Below are 8,982 nucleotides of genomic sequence, written 5' to 3' on the forward strand. Positions count from 1 at the left end.
CTACACACCGCCGTCGCCAACAGCAACACGAGTCTACGACTACTACCAAGCATCGTCCTCGCCACCAGCGTCAACACGGCTTTCTATGTACACCAATCCAAACCACCGCGGCACATCTCTCTCTCTTCAATTCTGTTAGGTGTTTCATATTCACCACGATTAATAATAGACAAGAGAATTCAGCCAGCGACGAACATCTGTATAACAAGAATCCGGCCCGGCATGGAAGTCCCAACATCACAACAACTAGTGATCGCTCTGCCACACAGCCTCAACTTCTTTCACATACAGACTCTTCCAATTGTGTACTCAACGAACTGGTATAAATGCTCACGTGTTACTGACTTTTTTCTATCTGCTGTATATAACGCACACACATACATGTATCACTCACACACACTCTTTCCTTTATATGACGGCTTGTCTTTTATTATGTTTTTATATGTCGCATTCACACTCACGATCAACAGACCAGTTAAAATGTTCAGTACCAGGTAACAGGTCCCAACTAGCATTCGACGCTCAACTACAGCTCTGCTCACTGACCACAACTTCCTGCGTATTAACATTCATTTCTTTGATTTTTCTTTGTGTGTGTTTGTGCCACATCTTGTGGTTGGTTTCAGTGGCCATCTTGCCTCAGACGTCCCTCCAAAATTTCTATTTTCGTGCTTCCACACTCAAGGAGGAGCCATTGTAGTGACGTCATTTGGCGCCAAAATACAGTCGCCATTACTGCGTTTTCATCTACGCATGCACAGGGAATAGTTCCGGAAGGAACACAGGAAGAGTCCCATGCGCATGCGTGGAATTCAACATCTAAACGTTCCCGCTCAATTCATTCTCTTTCTCGGTCGGCCGGCCATGAGCATGGACGGGTCAAGCTGTCTCTCCAGCATTCCAACTCTGGGGACAGCTCATTCCAACATTCCAACGTCTCAGCAACCATGCCTATTTTCCTCCATAAATAAATATTGTTGTGTTGATAGTTCAGAGTCGCGTTTCGTTGTGTTTATTCCGAATTTAATATAGGAAAGCAGGTGTACACCTAATGGTGTATAACTACTTTCCTAAATGTGTTTGAGTTTTATTAAAGTTCTTAAGAAACTTCAAGACGGTCGTTAACAAAGCAACAAGACTTTGAGTTAAGAGAGTTTCCGGTGTTTGTAAATATATGGTTGAGTTGGTATATATATGGTTGAGTTGAACTGTCGATGCATACACCCAAGTGAGTGTATCTATTGACCTAAAGAATCTCAGATGGAGAATCTTTGGAATGACTTCTAAATGTATGCGTGCATGTATGTATACAGATGTATGCATGTATGTATACAGATGTATGTATGTATGTATGTATGTATGTATGTATGTAAGGTCCTGAGAACAGCTGATATCTTGAGTATTGAGGCAATGGTGCACAAGCAACGGCTACGTTGGACTGGACACCTTATTAGAATGAAGGATAGCAGGATTCCTAAGCAGATGCTATATGGAGAACTTGTGAATAGAGGGAGACTCTAGCGGAAACCAAGGCGGCGATTTAAGGACTGTGTCAAGTCCTCATTAAAGGCCTGTGATATGCAGAACACTGACTGGGAGAACAATGCCTGTCATCGCCACAGATGGAGGAAGCAGGTTAAGGAGGGGATCGACAGTTTTGAGAGAGCACGTATCCAGCATAAAGAACTTAAGCGAGCTGCGCGAAAGCGCACGGCTCGTATAGTGAATGGGGAAAGCTTGGTCTGCAATGTTTGCAGTCGTATATGCTTGTCAAGAGCAGGGCTCATTAGCCACCAACGGAGCCGCAAATGCAAAATATTAGTCCTAGAGCGCACAATGTTCCTGAAGGTCAGCAATGGTCTTCCTCGGTCACGAGTGGACGGCCATCATCATCATGTATGTATGTATGTATGTAGTGCAACTTGTATATACAGAATATGGTAATTCAAGGATAAGTTATTATTATAAGCAATGATCTTACAATGTTTTTCCTATTGGCAATAAAATTAGTTGCACGTGACAAGACGTGGTCTCCATGTTATTACAGTACAGTTTTGAACTTAAGGCACTAAAGCTGTTATTACGTTAGCCATTGCCTCTCCGCTTTTTGTTTATTCGAAAGTAGAGCAACAATCAATGATTTGTTTTCTGCTGGCTGAAGATTTATTAGGGGCCGAAATCCATGGAAGACTTTCAGTACAATATGGAAACAATGTTTTGATTCAATCAACTAAGACTGGGTTAAAAATTCGTAAGTGGTTTTATGCTTTATGAAAAGACTGGACGTCCGTGTCCTGTAATAATGACAGTAGTAACGCAGGTATTTTGGTAGGATTCTCAAGGACCAACATAGGAGTATTATCACCAGAGAAGCGGAACAGTAAATAATGCTCATTACAGTGAGACGCTGCGTAACAAACTAAGGACTGTGATTCTAAACCAACACCTAGACTACAGCCGAAAGATATAGTGTTGCTGCAGACGATACTTGTTCCCATATGGCTGCTGACATTCTTTGGATATTCTTAAAATTGACCTTTGAGGTGTTGGAGAATCTTCTATGTAGTCTTCATCCTGCACGTTTGGACTATTATCTTTTTGTGCTAACAAAAGACACTTCTACAAAGTGTCGATTTATCATAGACCAAGAAATGAAGGAACTGGTATATATGTGACTCATCTCTCAGCCAATATAATATAGCGAATATTGTAGCTAATAGCTAATTCATATATATATATATATATATATATATATATATATATATATATATATATATATATATATATATATATATATATATATATATATATATATACATATATATATATATGAAACAATAAGTAAAGATGGCTTTTTGAGGGATAATTTTTAATTTAATAATAATGTTTATAATGGGTGACTCTGGTATGAGTTTCAAGCTTCAATATCATGTGTATAGAAGAAGAAGAAGAAGAAGAAGAAGAAGAAGAAGAAGAAGAAGAAGAAGAAGAAGAAGAAGAAGAAGAAGAAGAAGAAGAATTGGAGAATAAGGGTGAGAGGAGAGTTAACTCATCAAGAATATAAAAAAATGGAATATTTTGAGTGGTCAATATTGTTGTGACTTGTCAAAAGATGACCTGTCTGGTGCCTACTGATTTGAGGTCACCTATTCAGTTCTCACACGTGGTATGGTGTATCTACACACACACACACACACACACACATATATATATATACACAAATATCCATGTATATACCCCTCTCGTTCTTCCTCTGTTACTACTACGTATCTCTTTTTTCCCTCTCGTACTTCCTCTCTTTCTCTTTTCCTCTCGTTGCTCACCTATTCTTCTACTTCCTCCCTTTGTTTCTCCCTTTGCCACTCTCTCTCTTCCCCTTACACCGGCATGGTCACATGCTTCCGGTCAATAATCCTTTTCTTCCTTGGCTGTCGCCGAGCAAACACGCGAACCACTTCGTCCCTACTTTGAAGTTCGTGCCTCACAGCGTTCATTCACAAACAATTTTTCTCGTCTGGCCGTTATGCCTTTTCTGTTTGTTTTCCTGTCTTGTTTTTTGTCCGCCACTACATTCCTCCATGGCAAGATTTAATTTGTGTATACAAATTTAATTTGCGGTCCATGGGAAGAGCTGTTTTAACGATGCGTCCTGCCCAGCTCTTCGAAACGCCGGTGTTAAAACGGGGGTAGCTGTGTTTTCTCGTCTCTGTTTTGTTTGCAATGTCCTGTACCCAGATATGCACCTATACATACAGGTGGATGTCGGTATGCACATACCTGTACGTATATATGCATATACTCATTTACTATTTGTTTTTATATATATATATATATATATATATATATATATATATATATATATATATATATATATATATATATATATATATATATATTATTGTCTCTGGGGAGAGTCATTCTCTTTTAGCCCCTTATTATTTAACACACTCACCAGTTCGATTTCCACTCATTTAATTATTTATTTATAAATAATTAAATGATTAAATAAGTGGAAATCGAACCGGTGTGTGTGTAAAATAATAAGGGACTACAAAAGAATGACTCTCTCCAGACACAATAAAATATACTCCAACACACGAATTCACATAAAGAATCTTGCAAACCAAAGACAAAAACGAAGTATGTATCCGGTTGAGTAAAAAGTAAGCAACGTTTTGAACCATGAAAATTTGTACCGGATTTTTACAGTTTTGAATTTTTTTTAAAAACATTTTTTTGCAATTGTCTGATAATACAGACATAGACTTACCCAAATGCATCACTAAATTAACACTGATTTTTTCTTCATATTTGAAAAGTGGTAAAAGTTTTGCGGACGTGACCTGAGTTGAGAAGGAAGGAATATATTTTAATATGCAGGAGTTTAAAATGTACAATGATCTAATGAAAAGGTGGGTACGAGGTGGTACTGACTCCTCCCAATGAAGCCACGAAAGAAACGGAGAGAAAAACAGTAATATTCAAATCATTTTTAAAGACAGAGAAAAGGTAGGGATTGCGTAGAGAAAAGAAATCGAGAAGTGTTTGGTACCCATCTGGCCGGAAATAACTTACCTGGCCAGAGGTGCCAAATGTGCCACAGTGGAGGTGAGGTTCTCATCAGGGGAAAAGGTCAGGGAACACTCGTGGCTTCATTGTCTTCGGACAATATCATCCTCCTACTATCATACCTTGGAAGACGGGCTTCCAGGGTGAGGGTGGAGGAGATACCATCAGAGGTGGATGTTGCTTGGTTAGTGGCGGCGATAGTGTTGGGCCTGTAGGAGAAGGTCACAATCCTCCAGACCGTGAGAATACCTCAAAGGAACAGGCTGGAGCAAGGCCTGGAAATAGTTAACCAGGCTACCGCAGAAGACCTAAATATTATCACAGACACCATATTGGTGGATGATAGGAAACTGAGGGTAATGATGGAGGGCAGGAAGCCTAGGTGCTTCAAGTGTGGCCAAAAAGGCCACATTAGAGTTTATTGCCCTCCTCCCCCTGCAAAAGTTACAATGACTATATCGATGGAGACCACAATTCCACCCGTTGAAGCATCGAAGTCGGAAGGAATACACGAACCGCGGGAACAAGAGGAAATAACGGAGGAGTGGACAGCGGTTAACAGGAAGAAAAACAGAAAGCGGCAGAAGAGAATGCACACCAGTGATGGGGATCTCCAACCCGCTTCCGTCCTAACCCCAACATGTCCTATCCCAACCTGCCCTTCCCTCGTAGACACCAGCCCTCGACATTCCCCACCAAACGCTGACCCTGCCCCACCAAAAACCAAGCAGCGTGTGGGGGGAAAAACCTTTGTGGTATATAGTAAAGAGAACAAGAACTTAGTGAAAAAGCTTTAAAATATAAACAAACCGATAAAGATTGACATTTCTGAGGATTACCCACCTCATATGGAGTGGGTGCTCGTTGATAGTGAGCACATTCAAGAACTCAGAGAGGTGTTTAGGAAGGAAGACTGTGATTTGGGGGAAGAAGTGGATACTGTTGGACTAAAAGATATGGTAAGGTCACATGATTTGTTTAAACGGTTCAAACGAGAACTGTCTCATCCAAAATAGACTATAAAAGAATTCAATGAGGTCGCTCGGGGTGTGGAGTAGTTCGAGTCGTCGTCATTCCCTCTTTCATTAATTTTTTTCCTTTCTTTTTCATCAGTTTGTTTTTCCCCCACTTTTGTGTTTTGTTCATCCTTGTGCTTCCCCCACCCCCGTGTAAGACCCTTGTAGTTAGCTAAAAATAAATAAGTTACAATCATCTGAAATGGAACTGTCAAAGCGCGATATTCGAGCAATTTTGCTATTCAACTTCAAAAGAGGACGTAAAGCAGTTGAAACTGCTCGCGATATCAACGAAATGTTTGGTGAGAAAATGACCAGTGAGTGGTACGTACATACATACATACATACATACATACATACATACATACATATATATATATATATATATATATATATATATATATATATATATATATATATATACGTATATATACATACTTGCATCTATGCGTATATATATATATATGCATATGTGGGCACAGGACGTCACGAAACGTGTACAACAAAAAATACGAAGTACGAGTACATGGAATATGAACTATTTTTTCGAACAACGAAAGACACAATTGGAAAAGAAGACAAACAACACAAAGAATGACCCTTCATCAGTTGTTGGCTGTTTTTCTACTCTCGTATTTCAAGCATTTAACAAGATACGCTTTCGATAAAACAGTTGCTCCCGCAAAGCAAATTAAATAAAATTTGGGATTTTCCAGAGGGTCAAAATTGCTAACACAAACAGGACAGTGAAGACAAACAGGAAGAGCTGCTAAGCCTAAACGAGGTTGTGGTGGCGAACGCGTAAATCAAGCTTGGACAGGAGACAGACAAGAATACGTCTTCCTTGATCCAGCTACAACGGAGAGAAAGAAAGAAACACAAGTTAGGAGAAGAAAGATAGCCGATAGTCATGTGGGAGCCACGTGAGCAAGGGAGGAAGAGTGAGGGAGAGAGAGGGTAACAGAAAGAGAACTGTGAAGAGGAGACGAAAAAATTGAAGATAGGATAAGTGAGAAAAAAAAACAGGCGAGGGAGAAGAGGGGCTAGAAAAATAAGAGAGAAAAAACTAAATAGTGTAAGATAGAATAATGGCCGTTAGATTCACTTCAACATTTAAATGTAATTTGTTAAAATATTTTCGTCGCTTTGAGACTGCGACCTGTTCACTGACAAAATTCCGTGCTGCATCTGAGAAAGTAACAGTTAGTTTATGATATGTATGTATGTATGTATGTATGAATGGATGGATGGATGGATGGATGGATGGATTATGTATGTATGTATGTATGTATGTATGTATGTATGCATATACGTTTGTATGTATGTATATCTGATATATTGTCAGCTTCATAACAAGCTTCAGCTACAAGTTAATTTATGCTTTGTCTAGATCAAGGGTTTTCAACTGGGGTCCATATAAGATTGGGGGGGGGGGGGGATCCACGCAACACAATAGTAAATTGGAAATCCACAATAGTATTTTAAGGGCCCCTGAAAAGATTTTGCTTTAGATGTATGTAATGGTATGTATTGCAAGAAACAGCTAGGTTTCCCTCTCTAACATTTTACATAGTTCAACTTACAGAAGTTAATGTGTGAAAAACAAAATTGGAATTTCGAAAGAAGTATCTATAAAACTAGTTTTCAAATGCCGAATGGCAATGGTGGTCCACCAGAATAAAGTAGCAACCAAAGGAATCCATATATAAAAAAATGGCTGAGAACCCTTGGTCTAGAGAAATGTGTTGACCACTGGGCTCTCACAGGCTCTCGAGTATCAGTGAGGTAGATGAGGTGATGTTGCTTTTAAACAACTGCAAATATTCTGTTGCAGGAAATGTATGGGAAAAGAGAGAATTTTAAAGGTATGATTTTCTGGGGACGAAGGACAAGCCGTAGTGGTTAGTACTGACCCTGGCGTTGAACACAGTAGGGTTAAGAAAGAGGTGGAGCGAACGAGGAGAGGAGACAAGTAAGTTGTGAGTACCATAGTAGTCTATTCCAAGGATCCAAGGCCATTGTTGTAGTGCTTAAAAAGACGAAGAGAGGAAACTACGTTTGTGGGCCAGAGATTGAGATGTACTGATGAGTGGCTTAATGGCAATTAGTTGAGAAGTTTCTGGAGGGTGCATTTTCGAATGTGCATTTTCGAATGCAAAAAGAACTATTAAACAACTTTATCATTCTATTTTCTGGCATTTTAAAATCGTTAATATAAAGTTTGAGATTTGGTTTCTATTTCTAGCGTGTCCAGTAATCATGGAGAGGTTCTCTACTTGGCTCAATCTATTTCATTACTGCCTGTGATATAGCTGCCGCCATAGTTTATATGCGCACAGTAAAGGGTGCTTCTAAGTGGTTGCTCAACCTTCAAAAAATAGCAACCAAATATCCCTCAGATCACAGTCTTCACACTTAGGAAAGAGAGCACATTGAATAATATAGTCCTATATACGCTCTAAAAAGATTGCGGTTGTCATGACTTTGATTATAGGTCTGTTTAATCGGAATTGATCTTGGGATAAACACCTCAACAATGTAGTGACTACAGTAAATTCCAGAATCTAAGGACAATGGTGGTGTCTGTGTCAGTAAAAATTAATCTATCAAAGTTTGTAGATAAAAGAAAATTGCCGTGACTTCTTAGCCAGCCTTACATTAGCCTCAACATTTCCCTCTTTGAAGAATGACAAATATCCAAAACGTTGGACTTTTCAATCTGCGCGGCAAATCAGCCCAGTGTAATTTTATTTTAATCTCTGAATTTTAATGGATTTAGTGATTATTTAATGTTTATTCTTTAACCCATCTAAATTAACCAATATAGCTTCACCCGTTAGAAATAGCAGCCAACTCTCCCTCACTTCATACCCGTTTGCCGTGAGAAAATGCGTACGTAGGATAATATTGTTCTGTGTTCCATGAATATTGGGTGAGGAGGGGTGAATAAAGGGTCGTCACTTGCGTCTCTCGGGGCCGATTTGGAGTTAAAACATGGCTTTGTGGTTCGGGTGTTGCACTTATGACTGTAAGACTGTGGTTTCCATTCTTGGGCCGGGCAACACATTATGTTCTCGAACGAAACACTTCATTTCACGTTGTTCCACTCCATTCAGCTAGCAAAAATGAGTAATCCTGCGACGGACCGACGTCCCGTCCAGAGGGGGAATATATACGCCATGGAAACCGGGAAACCGGCCCTGTGAGACTATATGACTCTGGAAGAAGCTTTATTCTTTACTAATGGCTTAAATGGCCTTGCTCATAGATTTGCTTGATCAGTACTGACTTGGAGTTAAGCAACAACAATCAGTGGTAAAAGGATTTGAGCAGCAAATTTGTCCGTTGAACGGAAGCTAAGTGAATTGCTTTACTTGCCGTCGATTGCCCAACAAGT

The sequence above is a fragment of the Octopus bimaculoides genome, chromosome 8 (assembly GCF_046866305.1).
Source record: "Octopus bimaculoides isolate indiv1 chromosome 8, ASM4686630v1, whole genome shotgun sequence".
Classification (NCBI taxonomy): Eukaryota; Metazoa; Mollusca; class Cephalopoda; order Octopoda; family Octopodidae; genus Octopus; species Octopus bimaculoides.